Genomic DNA, 23,743 nt, shown 5'->3' on the forward strand with positions numbered 1-23,743 from the left:
GCTAAGGGGAAAGTTCATAGCAATACAGACATACCTCAAGAAACAAGAAAAAAGTCAAATAAATAACCTAACTCTACATGTAAAGCAACTAGAAAAGGAAGAAATTAAGAACTCCAGGGTTAGTAGAAGGAAAGAAATCTTAAAAATTAGGGCAGAAATAAATGCAAAAGAAACAAAGGAGACCATAGCAAAAATCAACAAAGCCAAAAGCTGGTTCTTTGAAAGGATAAATAAAATTGACAAACCATTAACCAGAATCATCAAGAAACAAAGGGAGAAAAATCAAATCAATAAAATCAGAAATGAAAAAGGAGAGATCACAACAGATAACACAGAAATACAAAGGATCATAAGAGACTACTATCAGCAATTACATGCCAATAAAATTGACAAAGTGGAAGAAATGGACAAATTCTTAGAAAAGTACAACTTTCCAAAACTCGACCAGGAAGAAATAGAAAATCTTCACAGATCCATCACAAGCACGGAAATTGAAACTGTAATCAGAAATCTTCCAGCAAACAAAAGCCCAGGTCCAGACGGCTTCACAGCTGAATTCTACCAAATATTTAGAGAAGAGCTAACAACTATCCTACTGAAACTCTTCCAGAAAATTGCAGAGGGTAAACTTCCAAACTCATTCTATGAGGCCACCATCACCCTAATACCAAAACCTGACAAAGATCCCACAAAAAAAGAAAACTACAGGCCAATATCACTGATGAACATAGATGCAAAAATCCTTAACAAAATTCTAGCAATCAGACCCCAACAAAACGTTAAAAAGATCACAAACCATGACCAAGTGGGCCTTATCCCAGGGATGCAAGGATTCTTCAATATCCACAAATCAATCAATGTAATACACCACATTAACAAATTGAAAAATAAAAGCCATATGATTATCTCAATAGATGCAGAGAAAGCCTTTGACAGAATTCAACATCCATTTATGATAAAAAACTCTCCAGAAAGCAGGAATAGAAGGAACATACCTCAACATAATAAAAGCTATATATGACAAACCCACAGCAAACATTATCCTCAATGGTGAAAAATTGAAAGCATTACCCTAAAGTCAGGAACAAGACAAGGGTGCCCACTCTCACCACTACTATTCAACATAGTTTTGGAAGTTTTGGCCACAGCAATCAGAGCAGAAAAAGAAATAAAAGGAATCCAAATTGGAAAAGAAGAAGTAAAACTCTCACTATTTGCAGATGACATGATCCTCTACATAGAAAACCCTCAAGACTCCACCAGAAAATTACTAGAGCTAATCAACGAATATAGTAAAGTTTCAGGATATAAAATCAACACACAGAAATCCCTTGCATTCCTATACACTAATAATGAGAAAATAGAGAAATTAAGGAAACAATTCCATTCACCATTGCAACGGAAAGAATAAAATACTTAGGAATATATCTACCTAAAGAAACAAAGACCTATATAGAGAAAACTATAAAACACTGGTGAAACAAATCAAAGAGGACACTAATAGATGGAGAAATATACCATGTTCATGGATCAAAGAATCAATATAGTGAAAATGAGTATACTTCCCAAAGCAATCTATAGATTCAATGCAATCCCTATCAAGCTACCAATGGTATTTTTCACAGAACTAGAACAAATGATTTCACAATTTGTATGGAAATACAAAAAACCTCGAATAGCCAAAGCAATCTTGAGAAAGAATAATGGAACTGGAGGAATCAACCTGCCTGACTTCAGGCTCTATTACAAAGCAGCAGTCATCAAGACAGTATGGTACTGGCACAAAGACAGAAATATAGATCAATGGAACAAAACAGAAAACCCAGAGATAAACCCACGCACCTATGGACACCTTATCTTTGACAAAGAAGGCAAGAATATACAATGGATTAAAGACAATCTCTTTAACAAGTGATGCTGGGAAAACTGGTCAACCACTTGTAAAAGAATGAAACTAGAGCACTTTCTAACACCATACACAAAAATAAACTCAAAATGGATTAAAGATCTAAACATAAGACCAGAAACTGTAAAACTCACAGAGGAGAACATAGACAAAACACTCTCCGACATACATCACAGCAGGATCCTCTCTGACCCACCTCCCAGAATATTGGAAATAAAAGCAAAAATAAACAAATGGGACCTAATTAAAATTAAAAGCTTCTGCACAACAAAAGAAACTATAAGCAAGGTGAAAAGACAGCCTTCACATTGGGAGAAAATAATAGAAAATGAAGCAACTGACAACAACTAATCTCAAAAATATACAAGCAACTCCTGCAGCTCAATTCCAGAAAAATAAATGAACCAATCAAAAAATGGGCCAAAGAACTAAATAGACATTTCTCCAAAGATGACATACAGATGGCTAACAAACACATGAAAAGATGCACAACATCACTCATTATTAGAGAAATGCAAATCAAAACCACAATGAGGTACCATTTCACGCCAGTCAGAACGGCTATGATCCAAAAGTCTACAAGCAATAAATGCTGGAGAGGGTGTGGAGAAAAGGGAACCCTCTTACCCTGTTGGTGGGAATGCAAACTAGTACAGCCACTATGGAGAACAGTGTGGAGATTCCTTAAAAAACTGGGACTAGAACTGCCATATGACCCAGCAATCCCACTGCTGGGCATACACACTGAGGAAACCAGAATTAAAAGAGACACGTGTATCCCAATGGTCATCGCACCACTGTTTATAATAGCCAGGACATGGAAACAACCTAGATGTCCATCAGCAGATGAATGGATAAGAAAGCAGTGGTACATATACACAATAGAATATTACTCAGCCATTAAAAAGAATACATTTGAATCAGTTCTAATGAGGTGGATGAAACTGGAGCCTATTATACAGAGTGAAGTAAGCCAGAAAGAAAAACACCAATACAGTATACTAACGCATATATATGGAATTTAGAAAGATGGTAATGATAACCTTGCATGCGAGACAGCAAAAGAGACACAGATGTTTAGAACAGTCTTTTGGACTCTGTGGGAGAGGTGGGGGGGGTATGATTTGGGAGAATGACATTGAAACATGTATAATATCATATACAAAATGAGTCACCAGTCCAGGTTCGATGCAGGATACAAGAAGCTTGGGGCTGGTGCACTGGGATGACCCAGAGGGATGGTATGGGGAGGGAGGTGGGAGACGGGTTCAGGATTGGGAACACGTGTACACCATGGCAGAGTCATGTTGATGTACGGCAAAACCAATACAATACTGTAATTAGCCTCTAATTAAAATAAATAAATTTAAATTTAAAAAAAAAAGAAAAAAAAATAAATGGATTAAGTGAGTTAATATTTAAAACTTAGAATAGCTCTTGGAACACCCTCTTTCAACAACACAAGAGAAGACTCTACACATGAACATAACCAGATGGTCAACACCAAAATCAGACTGATTATATTCTTGCAGCCAAAGATGGAGAACCTATATACAGTCAGCAAAAACAAGACCGGGAGCTGACTGTGGCACAGATCATGAACTACTTATTGCCAAATTAATACTTAAATTGATGAAAATAGGGAAAACCACTAGACCATTCAGGTATGACCTAAATCAAATCCCTTACGATTATACAGCAGAAGTGAGAAATAGATTTAAGGGACTAGATCTGATAGATTGAGTGCCTGAAGAACTATGGACGGAGGTTTGGACATTGTACAGGAAATAGGGATCAAGACTATCCCCTAGAAAAAGAAATGCAAAAAAAGCAAAATGGTCACTCACCTAGAGCCAGGCATCCTGGAATGTGAGGTCAAGTGGGCCTTAGGAAGCATCACTATTAACAAAGCTAGTGGAAGTGATGGAATACCAGTTGAGCTATTTCAGATCCTAAAAGATGATGCTGTGAAAGACCTGCACTCAATATGTCAGCAAATTTGGAAAACTCAGCAGTGGCCACATGACCGGAAAAGGTCAGTTCATTCCAGTCCCAAAGAAAGGCAATACCAAAGAATGCTCAAACTACCACACAATTGCACTCATCTCACATGCTAAAGTAATGCTCAAAATTCTCCAAGCCTGGCTTCAACAATACATGAACCATAAACTTCCAGATGTTCAAGTTGGATTTATAAAAGCAGAGGAACCAGAGATCAAATTGATCCATTGGATCATCGAAAAAGCAAGAGAGTTCAAGAAAAACATCTATTTCTGCTTTACTGACTATGCCAAAGCCTTTAACTGCATGGATCATGACAAACTGTGGGAAATTCTTCAAGAGATGGGATTCCCAGACCACCTGATCTGCCTCCTAAGAAATCTGTATGCAGGTCAAGAAGCAACAGTTAGAACTGGACATGGAACAATAGACTGGATCCAAATCAAGAAAGGAGTACATCAAGGCTGTATGTTGTCACCCTGCTTATTTAACTTATATGCTGAGTACATCATGAGAAAGGCTGGCCTGGATGAAACACAAGTTGGAATCAAGATTGCTGGAAAAAATGTCAATAACCTCAGATATGCAGATGACACCACCCTTATGGCAGAAAGTGAAGAACTAAAGAGCCTCTTGATGAAAATGAAAGAGAAGAGTGAAAAAGTTGGCTGAAAGCTCAACATTCAGAAAACTAAGATAGTGGCATCTTGTACCATTACTTCATGGTAAATAGATGGGGAAACAGTGGAAGACTTTATTTCTGGAGCTCCAAAATCACTGTGGATGATGACTGCAGCCATGAAATTAAAAGACGCTTACTCCTTGGAAGGAAAGTTATGACCAACCTAGACAGCATATTAAAAAGCAGAGACATTTGTCAACAAAGGTCCACCTAGTCAAGGCTATGGTTTTTCCAGTAGTCACGTATGGATGTGAGAGATGGACTCTAAAGAAAGCTGAGTGCCGAAAAGTTGATGATTTGAACTGTGGTGTTGGAGAAGACTCTTGAGAGTCCTTTGGACTGCAAGAGATCCAACCAGTCCACCCTAAAGGATATCAGTCCTGGTTGTTCCTGGTTGTTCATTGGAAGGACTGATGTTGAAGCTAAAACTCCAATAATCTGGCCACCTGATGCAAAGAGCTGACTCATTTGAAAAGGCCCTGATGCTAGGAAAGTTTGAGGGCAGGAGGAGACAGGGACGACAGAGGTTGAGATGGCTGATGGCATCACCAACTCAATGGACATGACTTTGAGTAAACTCCAGGAGTTAGTGATGGACAGGGAAGCCTGGCATGCTTCAGTCCATGAGGTTGCAGAGTAGGACATGATTGATCGACTGAACTGAACTGAGCTCTTGGAACATAGTAAGCGAGATATATATATATATATATATATATATATATATATATATACACACACACACACACACACACACACACATATATACATAGGTGAAAAATAAGAAAAAAGAGAGGGAAGTGAGAGGAAGGGAGGGACATATTAAAATAAAGAAGGGGATAGGAGAGGAGGGGAAGGATGAGAGATGAAAAGAGGGGAAAAAGAAAAAGAGACTTAGGAGATTTGGCACCAAAACCTGGTTTCTTACACCAAGTGCACATGTGAAGTCAACCAGATCAACATGGATTTGAGACTTTCCATAGCAATACTCTCTATAAAAACCTCATAACAAGTTCTAGAATGTAGTCCTCTAATAAACTGTCAAAATAAATTACTTAAACTGAGGTTCACTATTCATTTTTAACAAATGAATTGTATTTTTAATAAATAGCATGCATCATGGGACATAGATGGGGAAACAGTGGAAACAGTGTCAGACTTTATTTTTCTGGGCTCCAAAATCACTACAGATGGTGACTGCAGCCATGAAATTAAAAGATGCTTACTCCTTGGAAGGAAAGTTATGACCAACCTAGATAGCATATTCAAAAGCAGAGACATTACTTTGCCAGCAAAAGTTTGTTTAGTCAAGGCTATGGTTTTTCCTGTGGTCATGTATGGATGTGAGAGTTGGACTGTGAAGAAGGCTGAGCGCCAAAGAATTGATGCTTTTGAACTGTGGTGTTGGAGAAGACTTTTGAGAGTCCCTTGGACTGCAAGGAGATCCGACCAGTCCATTCTAAAGGAGATGAGCCCTGGGATTTCTTTGGAAGGAATGATGCTAAAACTGAAACTCCAGTACTTTGGCCACCTCATGCAAAGAGCTGACTCATTGGAAAAGATTCTGATGCTGGGAGGGATTGGGGGCAAGAGGAGAAGGGGACGACAGAGGATGAGATGGCTGGATGACATCACTGATTTGATGGACGTGAGTCTGAGTGAACTCCGGGAGTCGGTGATGGACAGGGAGGCCTGGTGTGCTGCGGATCATGGGGTCGCAAAGAGTCGGACATGACTGAGTGACTGATCTGATCTGATCTGATCTGATGCATTTTTTAATAATAAGGTTTAAACTTTAAGCTGTAATGCAACAGAATATGCTCAGGTACATCTTTTCTTATGAAATAAAACATAAAAGATATTACTAATAAGAAATTCTCATACTACTCTTTTTTTTTTATATAATGTCCATCTCCAGCTCCCTCTCTACTAGTAAGGTCAATGAGGGAGTAACAGTTTTGTAGTAATTTTTGATTAAAATGGATTTTTATTGGAAAGAATAATTCTTTCCAAGTTTTATCACTCCAAAACAAGAGGTTCCAGACCAGATTTCTGGCCACTGCCACACAAAAGTAGTGTTAATTGTGATTAGTTTTGTATATGCCTGGAGAAAATTACTAGAATGAAGGATAACTAGATAGGAATTTTATAAACAAGGTCAGCAATCCCACTCCTAGGTATTTACTAAAATAAATTGAAAACACCTTATATGAAAATTTGTACATTAATATTTATAGCAGTTCTACTCATAATTGCCACAACTTGAAATAACACAGACTTTCTTAAACAAGAAAATAGATAAATAAACCAGCAAATCCATATAACAGAATACTGCACAGCAATAAAAATGAAAAACTCTATGGTTTATGGAATAAAATAGATATATCTTATATTTCTAATTAAAAGAAGGCTGCTGCTGCTGCTGCTAAGTCACTTTGGTCATGTCCGACTCTGTGCAACTCCAGAGATGGCAGCCCACCAGGCTCCTCCGTCCCTGGGATTCTCCAGGCAAGAACACTGGAGTGGGTTGCCATTTCCTTCTCCAATGCATGAAAGTGAAAAGTGAAAGTGAAGTCGCTCAGTCGTGTCTGACTCTTAGCGACCCCATGGACTGCAGCCCACCAGGCTCCTCCATCCATGGGATTTTCCAGGCAAGAGTACTGGAGTGGGGTGCCATTGCCTTCTCCAGGACAAGTGCCTAATCCAGTGCAAACTGTGACAAATGAATCTATTTTATACATGTGAGACATAAAAGACACTAAAGAACTGGTACCAGTAACCTTGTATGACTGTAATTTGATAAACTTACTAAGGTTAACAACAAAAAGGATTGTACGCAAACTCTATACACCTGTAAGTTACTTTGTTTCTCACTGGGTTGAAGAGTTCCCCCCCAAAATGCAGGTCTACTTAGAATGTGTGAAAGTAACCTTATTTGGAAGTTAGTTCTTTGCAGATATAATCAAGTTAAATGAGGTAGTACTGAATTAGAGCAGGCCCCAATGGTTGATGTCCCTGTAAGAAGAGGAACATTTCGACAGAAACATACAAGGAGAAAAATCAAGGAGTGTTGAAGGCAGAGACTGGAATTACTCATCTGCAAGTCCAAGAACACTGAGGATTACTGCAAACATCAAAAACTCAGAGCAGATTGTCCGTTAGAGCCTCTAGAAGAAACCAACTTTGCTTTTAGACTTTTAGCCTGCCGAGTTATGAGAGACTATATTTATCTTTTTAAGCCAACCAGTTTTGGGTACTTAGTTACAGAAACCCTAGGAAACTAATATAGTTCGTATTTCATCTCTCAGTCGTGTCCAACTCTTTGCAACCCCATGAATCGCAGCACACCAGGCCTCCCTGTCCATCACCAACTCCCAGAGTTTACCCAAACTCATGCCCATCAAGTTGGTGATGCCATCCAGCCATCTCATCCTCTGTCATCCCCTTCTACTCCTGCCCAGCATCAATCCCTCCCAATCCCTCCCAGCATCAGGGTCTTTTCCAAGGAGTCAACTCTTCATATGAGGTGGCCAAAGTGTTGGAGTTTCAGCTTCAATATCAGTCCTTCCATTGAACACCCAGGACTGATCTCCTTTAGGATGGACTGGTAGGATCTTATTGCAGTCCAAGGAACTCTCAAGTCTTCTCCAACACCACAATTCAAAAGCATCAATTCTTTGGCACTCAGCTTTCTTCACAGTCCAATTCTCACATTCATACATGACCACAGGAAAAACCATAGCCTTGACTAGATGGACCTTTTTTGGCAAAATAATGTCTCTGCTTTTTAATGTACTATCTAGGTTGGTCATAACTTTCCTTCCAAGGAGTTAGCGTCTTTTAATTTCATGGCTACAGTCACCATCTGCAGTGATTTTGGAGCCCAAAAAAATAAAGTCTGCCACTGTTTCCACTGTTTCCCCATCTATTTGCCATGAAGTGATGGGACCAGATGCCATGATCTTAGTTTTCTGAATGTTGAGCTTTGAGCCAACTTTTTCACTCTCCTCTTTCACTTTCATCAAGAGGCTTTTTAGTTCTTCTTTACTTTCTGCCATAAGGGTGGTGTCATTTGCATATCTGTGGTTATTGATATTTCTCCCAGCAATCTTGATTCCAGCTTGTGCTTCTTTCAGCCCAGCATTTCTCATGATGTACTCTGCATATAAGTTAAATGAACAGGGTGACAATATACAGCCTTGACGTACTCCTTTTCCTGTTTGGAACCAGTCTGTTGTTCAATGTCCAGTTCTAACTGTTGCTTCCTGACTTATATATAGGTTTCTTAAGAGACAGGTCAGGTGGTCTGGTATTCCCATCTAATATAGAGGGGTACAAAAGTAAGCAATATGAAACTATTTTACTCCTATTCTAGAGCTGAAAAGACAAACATAATGTATATAGACATAACCAGAATTCTCACTGTCCCAGGAAGAAGTTACAATCTGTGATCCTGAACTGGAGTTGATGGTATCACTATGAACTCATGTTTATTTAAATATACACACACACACAGACTATATATATATATATATATATATACACACACACACACACACACACACACACACACTACAGAAGCATGTGTACTTAGTTACTCAGTCATGTCCTGTTCTTTATTACTCATGGACTGTATAGCCCACCAGGCTCCTCTGTCCATGGGGATTCTCCAGGCAAGAATACTGGAGTGAGTTGCCATGCCCTCCTCCAGGGGATCTTCCCAACCCAGGGAACAAATCCAGGTCTTCCACATTGCAGGCAGATTCTTTAACATCTAAGCCACCAGGAAAGCCCATACAACAGATAAAACTGTACAAATAATGTGTGTACATGCAGGTTAACATACATACATGCATGCATATTGCTACCTCTATCTGCTGAGGAGATCTAGAAGTCAAGCCCTAGTAGCAAGAAGCACAGTTAGTATCCAGACCATGATCTCTACAATTCTCCAGTAAAAGGCTTATTCTAGGCCTAGGAAAGAGAAAATATGAGTCTGAAAACAACCTAAAGGACCATTAAAGGATGGATGGACAAATAAAATGTGGTATACATAAGTAATGGAGTATAACTCAACCATGAAAAATAATAAAATATTGCAATCTGATGTATCTTGAGGTCATTATGTTAAGTAAAATGAGTTAGCCCAAGAAAGAAAAATACCATATGACCATATGATCTCATTTATATGAAGAATGTTAAAGTAAGACATGACACTGTAAAACTAGAAGAGAGCATAGGCAAAACATTCTCTGACATAAATTGTACCAATGTGTTCTTAGGTCAGTCTTCCAGTGGAAACAAAAGCAAATGGGACCTAAACAAAACTTATAAGTTTTTTCCCAGCAAAGGAAACCAACCAACCAAACAAAAACAAAAAAACCTACAGAATGGGAGAAAATATTTGCAAATGATGTGACGGACAAGAGCTTAATCTCCAAAATAGACAAATAGCTCAAATAACTCAACAATGACAAAACAAACAACACAATCAAAAATCGGCAAAGATTTAAATAGATATTTCTCCAGAGAAGACATACAGATGGCCAGTAGGCACATGAAAAGATGCTCAGTGTTTTATATATATAAACTATATCTTCTTCACCCATTCACCTGTTGATGGACGTGTAGGTTGTTTCCACCTGATGTGAAAAACTGACTCAGTTGAAAAGACCCTGATACCAGGAAAGATGGAGGGCAGGAGAAGAAGGGGACAACAGAGGATGAGATGGCTGGATGGCATTATAGGCTCAATGGACATGAGTTTGAGTGAACTCCAGGAGTTGGTGATGGACAGGGAGGCCTGGCGTGCTGTGGTTCATGGGGTCACAAAGAGTTGGACACAACTGAGCAACTGAACTGAACTGAACTGAGGTTGTTTCCATGTCATGGTTATTGTGAATAGGGCTGCTATGAACACAGTGGTGTTCATACCATATCTTTTTGAATTATAGTTTTGTCTGGATATATGCCCAGAATTGGGATTACTGGGTCATATCATAATTCTATTTTTAGTTTTCTGAGGGAACTCCAAACTGTTTTCCAACTTACATTCCCAAAGACAGTGTATGAAGATTTTCTTTTCTTCATACCCTCTCTGGTATTAATTATTTGTAGAGTTTTTAATGATGGTCATTCTGACCAATGTGAGGTGATAACTCATTGTAGTTTTTATTTCCATTTCTCTAATAATTAGCAATGTTTAGCATCTTTTTATGTATATATGTGCATAACTAAGTCACTTTGCTATACAGCAGAAATTAGCACAGCATTATAAATCAACTATACTTCAATAAAAATTAAATTAAAAAACAAAATAAAGCAAACAGAGGTTCAGGGTAGAGGTGACTGGGGAAAAAGTTGAAGGAGGTCAAAAGCACAAGCTTTGGGTTTCTAAATAAGTCACTGGGGTGTAATGTTCAACACAGTGACTATAGTTAATAATACTCTATTGTATATTTGAAAACTGCTAAAAGTAAATCTTTTAAGTTCTCATCACAAGAAAACAATTTTTGTTACTATACACCAGGACAAATGTTAACTAGACTTGTGGTGATAATTTTGCAATTATAAATATCAAATCATGTTGTACGCCTGAGATCAACATATTATACTATACATCAATTGAAAAATGAAAATGTTTAATGAAAAGACTAATTAAAAGTCATATAAATACTATAAAAATTTTTCAAGATGAACCTGGTGCATTCTGTGGTGCCTAAAAATAAAAATGTGCTAAAAAATTTTTAAAAGACAGAGTTATGTCAAAAGGACATAGAAGCGAACCCAAAAGAACACTCAATGTCAAAGCTAAAATAATTTGAGTAACAAAATAATGACACTATTGATTATAACCCAAAGAGAAAATTTATAATTTCATATTAATATAAATGACTGCATAAATAAGTGAATAAATAGAGGGTAAAGTGATATTTTCCTTAAAGAAGACTTCTAATTAATGAACACAGAATAAATGAGGAAAATAGAGAATCACCACTAGAATATCACAATAATAATTGGGAAAGGAATGATCTACCAAGGATTGCTACAAGTACTGAACAACGGTTTAAAGAAAAACAAATAATCACAGTTCTGCAAAGTATTCATTACTGTGTTGGTTTTAAGATATGCCTACAAATACTTTGATACTCCTCTCTACAGGAGGAGATCTTAATTTCTTTCACCTTGAGAATGAACTCAAATTAGTGTTTCACTTCTAACAGAGAAAGGGAGAAAAGAGGAACCAGTCTTAACCAATGTTAAGATCTTAGTTTTAATAACTGAACTATGAATATATATATATATATATATATATAAAATGTTAAAATGAGAGGAAGTTGGGTGACAGGTATATAGGAAATGTCTGTACAGTCTTTGCACCTCTTCCCTAAAATGATTTTTCAAGATAAAATCATTTTTTAAATTAACTTATTTTTTATTGAAGGATAATTGCTTTACAGAATTTTGCTATTTTCTGTCAACTTCAACATGAATCAGCCATAGGTATACATATATCCCCTCCCTTTTGAACCCCACTCCCATTTCCCTCCCCATCCCACCCCTCTAGGTTGATATAGAGCTCCTGTTTGAGTTTTCTGACCTATACAGAAAATTCCCATTGGCTATCTATTTTACATACGGTAATGTAAGTTTCCATGTTACTCCTCCATACATCTCACCCTCTTCTCCCCTCTCCCCATGTCCATAAGTCTATTCTCTATGTCTGTTTCTCCATTGTTGCCCTGTAAATAAATTATTCAGTAAAAAATAAAATCATTTTTAAAGTAAATGACAGATAAATTGGGGGTGATAGAGAATCCTTTAATGAAATGGCTCATCAATTCTACATTTAGGATGGCAAAAAAGTGCTGTTAAATAGTACTTTCCAATGATTAACTGTCCAAACTCTGGATTTAAGATGACTACAATCCATATGAAGTTTTGACAGGTATAACTAAGGGAATTCATTTCAATCATTAACACATGACACAAAACTTATGTTACTCCAAAAGAACCTACAAGTTTCAAAACAAGTAATATTCCTACCAGCATATTTATAAGGACCAACTAGAGGTTCTTATGATGAAAAGATTATTAATTACTTTTAAAATATATGCATGAAAAGTATTGTTGTTAATATAGGAAGCACTCTTGAAAATTAGGAAACACTTTTTCCGATAAATATATGGTAAATTATATGCACTGACAAGTAAGTATACAACGTCTCCCACTCAAAAAAAAGTTTTACTACATTAAAAAAAAATGAAAATTAAGAGATGCTATTCAATACAAGTTAGAAAGCATTTAAAATAAGTTAATCCCCATCACTGGCATAGATGAACAGATACAATCATGTATCACTAATATGAATGTAAATTGATAATTTTTTAATAACTCCCACTGAAAACTTAAAAATATTTAAACTCTTTACTCAGCAATTCCACTTCTAGCAGTTAAACTAATGGAATAAGGAGGCAGCCTAAATGTACAATGATAAAACTACTGAGAGCCATAGAATTAAATATTTAAATATTTATGATTATACCATAGATGTGTGTGAGTATCCACAGAAAGATTTCAGTAATATCTTAATGATGCTGTTTATAGGTTTAAAAAATCATAAAATACCACATAGAATACACATATTTGTGTTTGTGTGCACACGTGTTGAGAAGGAGGAAGGAATGGAGTGGGGGTAAAGAGAGAGAAAATGAGAATAGAGTTGCAAAGACGTCTTTCAGAAAACAAAATTCCTTACCTCTGGGTAGTTGGGAATTTCCACTCATGAAGTCACTGGGTGGAAGGATCCTGGTACCAGAGCCCCTGCTCCAATGACTGCATCATTCTGACAAGAGATCAAAAACAAAATACAAATCTTTATTGAGGTAAGCCAACGAGATAGGAAATTTGCATTAGAAGACAGAGCCTGTTACGGCTTTATAAAGTAGCAACTCATCTAGGATAAGCTACATTTCCCAGGGGCACTGTCTCTGGTTAAAAGCTGACTGAGAATTGATGGTGGTAGAGGACCTCCAAAGCAGTTCAACGGTCCCTGTCCTCTAATATTAATATAATTTGTTTTTTTCCAGAAACTGGAAAACAGCATTGTTCAGGGGGTATAACGTCTGTGAATAAGTTACAAAAGTTCATAATTTCCATCTCATTGGCAGACTCCATCACTTTCTTAGCTTGCATACTTTAAGGAAGCATATTATTATGTGGGAGAAGACCACGTGGTAAAGAAAGGAGGGCAACCTCCATTCAATACCCTGCTACAGCCATGGAGTGAGTATGAAACAGATCCGTTCTCAGTAGAGACTTCAGATGGGAATACAGACCTGCGCCAACACCTTGATTACAGCCTTGTTCTCACAACAATGAAGCAGAGAACTCAGCTAAGTCCTACCCAGATTTATGACCTACAGAAACGCTGACATAATGTGTGTTGTATTAAGCTGCTAAATTTTAGAGTAATTTGTTACCCAAAATGGATTCAGTTCAGTTCAGTCGCTCAATTGTATCTGACTCCTTGCAATCCCATGAACGACAGCATTCCAGGCCTCCCTGTCCATCTTTAACTCCCAGAGTTTACCCAAACTCCTGTCCATTGAGTCAGTGATGCCATCCAGCCATCTCATCCTCTGTCATCCCCTTCTCCTCCTGCCTCAATCTTTCCCAGCATCAGGGTCTTTTCCAGTGAGTCCATTCTTCGCATCAGGTGGCCAAAGTATTGGAGTTTCAGCTTCAACATCAGTCCTTCCAATAAATACCCAGGACTGATATCCTTTAGGATGGAATGGTTGGATCTCCTTGAAGTCGAAGGGACTCTCAAGAGTCTTCTCCAACACCACAGTTTAAAAGCATCAATTCTTTGGCGCTCAGCTTTCTTTATAGTCCAACTCTCGCATCCATACATGACTACTGGAAAAACCATAGCCTTGACTAGATGGACTTTTATTGTAAAAGTAATGTCTGCTTTTTAATATGCTGTCTAGGTTGGTCATAACTTTACTTCCAAGGAGTAAGCATCTTTTAATTCATGGCTGTAATCACCATCTGCAGTGATTTTGGAGCCCCAAAAAATAAAGTCAGCCACTGTTTCCACTGTTTCCCCATCTATTTGCCATGAAGTGATGGGACTGGATGCCATGATCTTAGTTTTCTGAATGTTGAGTTTTAAGCCAACTTTTTCACTCTCCACTTTCACTTTCATCAAGGGGTTCTTTAGTTCTTCACTTTCTGCCATAAAGGTGGTGTTGTCTACATATCTGAGGTTTTTGATATTTCTCCCGGCAATCTTGATTCCATCTTGTGCATCCTCCAGTCCAGCGTTTCTCATGATGTACCCTGCGTATAAGTTAAATAAGCAGGGTGACAATATACAGCCTTGACATACTCCTTTCCTGATTGGGAACCAGTCTCTTGTTCCATGTCTAGTTCTAATTGTTGCTTCATATCTCTTAGCTAATACTACCAGAAATTTTTTCTTGTTTATCTATCTTTTCTACAGCTTCTTCAACAAGATTTTCATATTTAAAAAAAGAATTACCCCTTTAGATAGCTATGATGTCCTAAGACTCCACAGAATATTTGTAATAAGATATCTTAAAGTATGCTATTACATGCATGCAAGAGACACACAGCAGTTGTTACCATCTCTGGATTTGATCCATACAAATGCTACATATGCTCTGAGCTGACTTTTTGCATGTCCATACAAACATCTGGCATACGGAAACTTTGTAATTTTAATCTTAACTCCTTTATCTATACCATAAAGCAGGGTGCCTGTGTATAGACACCTTATATCCCTTTCTCTAGAAGTTATTAGGTGCATTTCTTTGTACTAAAGTATCATTTCTAAAATATTATTAGGGCACATTGACTCCTACAAAAATTTCCTGCTTATATTTGGAAACTGCAACCACAAAGTAGAACAACGGCTCAATCTCTCGTCTCTAATGATATTATCATTTTCTCCTTTCATGCAGAACTCATTAGAATTATAAATAACTCTAGTTGGAGTTACAAAATATTTCAAATAGAATTTTCAATGGTTCAAAACCTTAGTCAATGAATTTTACTGTTTTGACCTTCCCTACATAAAATATAAAAGATAGTATATATAGTAAACAAAACTGCATCTTTCTCTTCCTCTCCTGGAAAATAATGCTATACACAGCTGTTTGCCTGGTAGACTGAGACATAATCATGTAGTGAATAGGGAAAAATAAATGTGAAAGTTCAAGGTATCATTTCTTTAACATATTTCCATATAATTTTCTTACAAGAAAACTGGTCATGTCTACGACTAAATGTAGTTGTTTTGTACTGTGTCGATTTAGCTAAGCTGGAATTTGTGTTTCTCAGTAATCCTGCCCCTGCTATGTCTCTGGGTCAAGACTGACTACCAGAGAAAACTGCAAGGCTGGGAAGACAGAAGGGAAGGAGAGTAGCCATGTTTTTGCTCAGAGGTTGAGTGGGAGGTCTTGCTTTGCTGCAGCTCACAAAGTCATCACTGACCTAACTCATTCACTTTGTTGTCTTGAAGTTGCAGCTGTCCCAGCAACTCCTCCAGATCCCTTTAGATTTCCTCCTTCATCTTCTCCCAGTCCTGGTCCATGTGCACATGCAGCTTCTGAGCCACATGTGCCTGCTTCTTGCACACATCGCTGCATCACTGAAACTGCAGCCTTGGAGGTGGTAAGAAATAGATTCAGGTTCCAGTTGATCATAATGCAGTCCAGCTCATCCTCATGAGTTCCAGCTGATTCTTGTTCAAGCCCACTTCACATCCATCTTCTGTTTCCAACTTCCTAACTGTTGAATTTAGATCCAACACCAGACACAGAATAGTAATTACATTGAGCGTTTGACCAGCTGACACAGTGTGTAAGGTCAAACTTCCATAATAAATCCTTTATTCTAGTCCTACATAATGGCTTTGCTTCTCTGTTCAGATCCAATAGTTCTTACTTCATGCCTAACAGTACAGTACATACAGTGTGGTAAAACCTTGGGTCTTTGAGGCCCTGATCTTCCATACATTTCCCTTACCAGCTAGGAATCACCTCTAAACTTAGAAAAATATTATCCTGTAGTGTTATTAGGACAATTAAGAATAATGTATATAAGGTGCCTGTACATAGTAAGCCTCTAAAGGTATTTTATATAATTGTTAAGTCAGCACCTATAATAATAAAAGAAATGAAAAGTGGCATATACTAAACAGATGAATAGTTTCTGAAACTATTCATGAAAAGTTAGTTATTCTGAAAAGTTAGAATATTTTTAAATATATATCATGCATATGATTCAAGTGAAAAGTAAAAATATAATAGTATTAAAATATTCAATTGAGATTCTATAAAATCTATAGTAGAAAAATTAAGTTAATGAACACAAACCCTCAAGGATGATGGAGGTCAGGTACATAAGACATGAAGCAGTCCTACAGACTCTAATATTTCTATGTACACTGCAACAATCTGAATGAAAACACTAACTAATGGCCATATAAGGGTCTTGCTAAGCATTTTAAATGAACAATTAGGTGCAATGTACACTTAATTCCTTTTTTAGCATAACTTCTCATGAGAAACATGAGGGGTCAATATATTCCCATGCCCACAAATTCTGAAGCCCAGGAGCTTATACAATTCTACAACTTTCTGTAAATAACAGATGTTCTGCATTTGTGTTTGCCTAAATGCTCAAGCCTTTCTGGTTTTATTAGTGGTGACAGTTCTACCCTATGAAGAATTGATGCTTTTGAACTGTGGTGTTGGAGAAGACTCTTGAGAGTCCCTTGGACTGCAAGAAGATCCAACCAGTCCATTCTGAAGATCAGCCCTGGGATTTCTTTGGAAGGAATGATGCTAAAGCTGAAACTCCAGTACTTTGGCCACCTCATGCGAAGAGCTGATTCATTGGAAAAGACCCTGATGCTGGGAGGGATTGGGAGCAGGAGGAGAAGGGGACGACAGAGGATGAGATGGCTGGATGGCATCACTGACTCGATGGACATGAGTCTGGGTGAACTCCAGGAGTTGGTGATAGACAGGGAGGCCTGGTGTGCTGTGATTCATGGGGTCACAAAGAGTCGGACACAACTGAGCGACTGAACTGAACTGAACTGATGCAGATTCTTGCTCTGTCAATACAACAGCCATCCTTTCTATTGGGTACAGTATGAGGGTGGTTCTAAAACAAGTTTAATTTCTCTCTTTGCTTTCTCAAGGTCTTCTGATACATCCTCTGTCCCTCACATCTGTCCAATGGTAGTTTCAAGTACTAATTTCCATTTATTTATTTTTATTATTCCCAAAAGGACTGAATTAAACTTTGTTAAATTCCACACACATATATATATTGAGATCAAATTTTTGTGGTTGCTGAAAAGTTTATTTTCTTAATTCTTTATACTTGAAACTTAGATCTGCTTATGTTATCTCAAGAAGAATTCAAAGTTGTGTATTATCCAATGGTATAAAATAGAAAGGGAAGCATTTTAGAGCATTATGAATTGTACCCTCAGATTCGAACTCACTATAAACAGAAAATCAATTTATCAAATTGCAAAGAGATTGGCATTCCTTTCTGTAGATGACTACATGCTTGGGAAACAAACTATAAGAACTAAACAAAAACATGTGCTTACTGGTGAACAAATCTTATTGCTTATCATTATTTTAAAAAGGGTATTACTGTTATTCTGGTCCTAGTGTTTCTCTCTTAAAAAAGCACAGTTCTTAGTCATTTGTACTTTTCCGTACCTGGCAAGACATTTAACTTCCTTAGTACACAGAGCATTAAATACAAGTAGGATTGTCTTCCTTAGTATTGTAACAAGAAAACAGCATTTTCCTCCTCCTCCCCTTTGTTCTAAACATCTCATTCATTTCAAATGTTGCAATTGAGAACTTGGATAAACAAATCACAGATAAATTTAAATGATATATATTTTGAACAGTGAAATAATCTAGTTTCTCTGTTGGGTAATCATTATCCATATCATATTGGATTGGCTAGAAAATTTGTTCAGGTATTTCCATAAGTTGTTACAAAAAACCCAAACAAACTTTCTGGCCAACCCAATGGACTACTTTTCATCAACTTTTAATCATCTCATATATGTACTGTATAATTTTTGATAGATTCTATTCCACCATAGCCAATGTTCTTTTACTCTGAACTAATACTCCCCTCCTTTCCTAAGAGTTCCTATAATGTTTTTAGGCATGCCAAATTACACTGTACACCTCACTTTACCTTTTTCTTATGCATTTCTGTTTAAGGGATTTTTTAGTCCTGCCCTAATCCTCTACCAGTCATCTTCACTACTCGAAAGGTTTATGCAACAGAAAGTTGGATTTCTTAACAATAAATTCTTTAAATAAATCAATAAACAGAGCATCCCTTCTTACTTTTCTACTAGAACAAAACTCGTTGAGAAATTTAACATTGCTTCATAATGTTCCTTAAGAACAATCATACCCTTTCTATCTAGTCTTATAATGACATATGAACAGAGCTAGTGGGAGAATAATCTTGACTGTCTAGTTGCAAAGGATGGAGATTTTATACAGCACTTTACAACATGTACAAGTGTCTCAGAGAACATAAAGTGACAAGGATAAATGACTATCCGTTTTGTGATCTTTCAAAGTGTTTAAATGTCCCTTGTAGTTTTTAAGTGAATTTTAAAAGGTTTGAACCAATTCTCTTAAGACTTTGACTTGAGAATCTGTGTAAACAATCTTGAATCATCAAAGCGAACCTGAATTCCAAACTACTTTATGCTCATCTATTTCTGTTAAGAGTATCCTTAATGGCCCTGTCATTCAACTCTACCACTTATAATGCCATAGAGACTACTGTCACTCAAAAGCATGATTAACAGTATTCTCAGATAACACTGTCACTCAAGTATGCTATTTATAATGCTCCTGAGATCACTATTGTGTTACTGTGCTCTTACAGGTTTATTGATACCATTTTCTTGACCCCCAATTCTCCCAGTACCATTGATAACACTGCTATCTTGCTAACAGAGTTAATAACAACTTGATCACATCATTATTTCTTTCCTTGCCAGCCCGTCTCTGGACCAGTTGCTAATACTTGATAGACTCTGCAGTCTTACTAAATTCTAATTCAAACATCACTCACCTAGCCAAGCTAAAAATGCCACTCTAGGATAAGGGAAGAAAAGTAATTATTTTGTTGTTACAAACAGTTTTGATGTTTAAAACATTATACTCATTCTGTACTCCTCATCCATTTATTATCTTGCTATATAGTCAGACAACAGCAAAGCTAGAAAGAAGCCCCTGAAACTAACTTAATCTACTATTTCCCTCCCCTTCATAAATCACAGCCTTGTGGTAGCAAAGGGGCTTGTGTAACTCAATGAAGCTACAAGCTATGCAGTGCAGGGCCACCCAAGATGGACAGGTCATAATGAAAGTTCTGACAAAAAGTGGTCCACTGGAGGAATAAATGACAACCCACTCCAGTATTCTTGCTCGGAGAACCCCATGGACAACATGAAAAGTCAAAAATGTATGATATCAGAAGATGAACCCTGCAGGTCAGAAGGTGTTCAATATGCTACTGGGGAAGAGCAGAGAGCAATTACTAATAGCTCCAGAATGAAGAAGCTTGCCCAAAGCATAAATGACAGTTGTGGATGTGTCTGATGGTAAAAGTAAAGGTCATATCATTGAGGTATGACCTAAATCAAATCCTTTATAATTATATAATGGAGGTGAGGAATACATTCAAGGGATTAGATCTGGTAGACAGAGTGCCTGAAGAACTACGTATGGAGGTTTGTAATAGTACAAGAGGTTGTACTTGTACTTGTAATAGTACAAGATCAAAACCATCCCAAAGAAAAGGAAATGCAGAAAATCAAAGTGGTTGTCTGATAAGGCTTTACAAGTAGCTGAGAAAAGAAGAGAAGTGAAAGGCAAGGGAGAAAGGGAAAGATATAACTGATACAACTTATAACTGATATAACTATACAACTGATGCAGAGTACCAGAGAAAAGCAAGGAGAGATAAGAAGGCCATCTTCAATGAACAATGCAAAGAAATAGAGGGAAACAATAGTATGGGAAAGACCAGAGATCTCTTCAAGAAAATTAGAGATACTAAGGGAACATTTCATTCAAGGACAGGTATGAAAAAGGACAGAAATAGTAAGGACCTATGATAAGCAGGAGAGGTTAAGAAGAAGTAGCAAGAATACAGAGAACTATACAAAAAAGATCTTAATGACTTAGATAACCACAATGATATGATCACTTACCTAGAGCCAGACATCCTGGAATGTCAAGTCGAGTAGGCCTTAGGAAGCATTATTATGAACAAAGCTAATGGAAGTGAAGGAATTATAGCTGAGCTACTTCAAACCCTAAAAGATAATGCTGTTAAAGTGTTCCACTCAATATATCAGCAAATTTGGAAAACTCAGCCATGACCACAGGACTGGAAAAGTCAGTTTTCACTCTAATCTCAAAGAAGAGCAATGCTAAAGAATGTTCAAACTACTATGCAATTGCATTCATTTCACATGCTAGCAAGGTAATACTCAAAATCCTTCAAGCTAGGCTTCAACAGTACATGAACTGAGAACATCCAGATGTACAAGCTGGATTTCAAAGAGGCAGAGGAACCATAGATCCAATTGCCAAAATTCATTGGGTCATGGAGAAAGCAATGAATTTTCTGCTTTCTGAAAAACATTGGCTTCATTGCCTATGATAAAGCCTTTAACTGTGTGGATCACAAAAAAACTGGAACATTCTTAAAGAGATGGGAGTACCACAGCAGCTTACTGTCTCCTGAGATACCTATATGTGCATCAAGAAGCAACAGTTAAAATCAGACATGGAACAAATGAACAGTTCCAAATTGGGATAGGAGTACAATAAGGCTGTATATTGTCACCTTGCTTATTTGATTTATATGTAGAGTACATTATGTGAAATGCCTGTCTGGATGAATCAGAAGTTGGAATCAAGAATGCCAGGAGCAATATCAGCAACCTCAGATATGCAGATGATACCACTCTGATGGTAGAAAGTAAAGAGGAACTAAAGAACCTCTTGTTGAGGGTGAAAGAGAAGAGTGAAAAAACTTGTTTGAAACTCAACATTAAAAAAGCCAAGATCATGGCATCCAGTTCCATCACTGTAGCAAATAGAAATGGAAAAATGGAAGAAGTGATAGGTTTTATTTTCATGGGCTCCAAAATTACTATGGATGGTAACTGCAACCATGAAGTGGAAAGATGCTTGCTCCTTAGAAGGAAAGCTATGACAAACCTAGACAGCACATAAAAAGCAGAGACACCACTTTGCCAACAAGTGTCTGAAAAGTAAAAGCTACGGTTTTTCCAGTAGTCATGTAGAGATGTGATAGTTGGTCCATAGGAAGGCTGAGTGTCGAAGAAATGATGCTTTCAAATTGCAGTGCTGGAGAAGACACTTGAAAGTCCCTCTGACTGTTAAAAGATAAAACCAGTCAATTCTAAAGGAAATCAACCCCAAATATTCATATGTTTGCTACCCGATGTGAAGAGCTGACTCATTAGAAAAGACACTGAAGCTAGGAAATATTGACAGCAAAAGAAGGGGGTGGTAGAGAATGAGATGGTTGGGTAGCAAAACCACCTAAAAGGACACAAATTTGAGCAAACTCTAGGAGATAGTGGTAGACAGAGGAGCCTGGAGTGCTACAGTCCATGAGATGGCAAATAGTCAGACACAACTTAGTGACTGAACAACAGCCACAACTATTTCTCAAGCTGATAATGCAAGATTATTAAATGTCAACAAGGTCTATGAGAACATTTTTTGTTTACAATCTAATTATAATATTTAAAAATTATTTTACAAGCTATAAAATATAAACTTTTCATCTATAGTTACAATTGGCAACTAAAAGTCATTTTTAAATTTAAATTTATTTATTTTAATTAGAAGCTAATTACTTTACAATATTGTATTGGTTTTGTAAAACAGTTTCTATTGTATTTCAAAAATTGAAATACTTGAAGGTACATAAAAACTACTGTCCTCTAAAAGAGTTCTAGTAATTACTCAGATTAGAATAATCATTGCTATTTCTGGTCAGAACAAACATGATGCAACTCTAGAATAATGAATAGCTGACCCACACTTGCCTGTGAGTGTCCAGGAGTCTCCAGCAGAGGTGTGAGTTGGCCGTGGCCTGCTGCAGGGTTGGAGGCACTGAGTGTAGCAGTGCATGCATGGGACCCTTTGAAGAAGGTAGCCATTATCTTCATTACTTGCACCATATTTGGCCCAAGGTAAAAAATAGGGAGGGAACTCAGCCCCACCCATCAACAGAAAATTGGATTAAAGATATACTGAGAAGGGAAAAAGATGTCCTTTCCATTATAGGGGACAGGAATGCAAAAGTAGGAAGTCAAGAAACACCTGGAGCACCAGGGAAATTTGGCTTTGGAATACAGAATGAAGCAGGGCAAAAGATAATAGAATTTTGCCAAGAGAACTCACTGGTCATAGCAAACACCCTCTTCTAACAACACAAGAGAAGACTCTACACATGGACATTACCAGATGGTCAACACCGAAATCAGATTGATTATATTCTTTGCAGCCAAAGATGGAGAAGCTCTATACATTCAGCAAAAACAAGACTCAGAGCTGACTGTGGCTCAGATAATGAGCTCCTTATTGCCAAATTCAGACTTAAATTGAAGAAAGTAGGGAAAACCACTAGACCATTCAGCTATGACCTAAATCAAATCCCTTATGATTATACAGTGGAAGTGAGAAATAGATTTAAGGGACTAGATCTGATAAGAGTGCCTGATGAACTGTGGATGAAGGTTCGTGATATTGTACAGGAGACAGGAATCAAGACCATCCCCAAGAAAAAGAAATGCAAAAAAGCAAAATGACTCTCTGGGGAGGCCTTACAAATAGCTGTGAAAAGAAGAGAAGTGAAAAGCAAAGGAGAAAAGGAAAGATATAAGCATCTGAATGCAGAGTTCCAAAGAATAGCAAGAAGAGATAAAAAGCCTTCCTCAGCGATCAATGCAAAGAAATAGAGGGAAACGACAGAATGGGAAAGACTAGAGATCTCTTCAAGAAAATTAG

General features: G+C 37.3%; 1 long non-coding RNA gene across 15 annotated transcripts in view; it reads right to left on the bottom strand.

Annotated features, from left to right (window-relative positions):
- LOC123330649 overlaps positions 1–23,743 on the bottom strand; it is a 443,928-nt gene that overhangs the window by 248,845 nt on the left and 171,340 nt on the right. For all 15 annotated transcript variants that reach the window (XR_006546723.2, XR_006546725.2, XR_006546717.2 and 12 more), the window contains one exon: positions 13,345–13,431. This is a non-coding gene — a long non-coding RNA (uncharacterized LOC123330649). The remainder of the gene's footprint in view (positions 1–13,344; positions 13,432–23,743) is intronic.

Source organism: Bubalus bubalis, chromosome 2 (genome assembly GCF_019923935.1).
Source record: "Bubalus bubalis isolate 160015118507 breed Murrah chromosome 2, NDDB_SH_1, whole genome shotgun sequence".
NCBI lineage: Eukaryota > Metazoa > Chordata > Mammalia > Artiodactyla > Bovidae > Bubalus > Bubalus bubalis.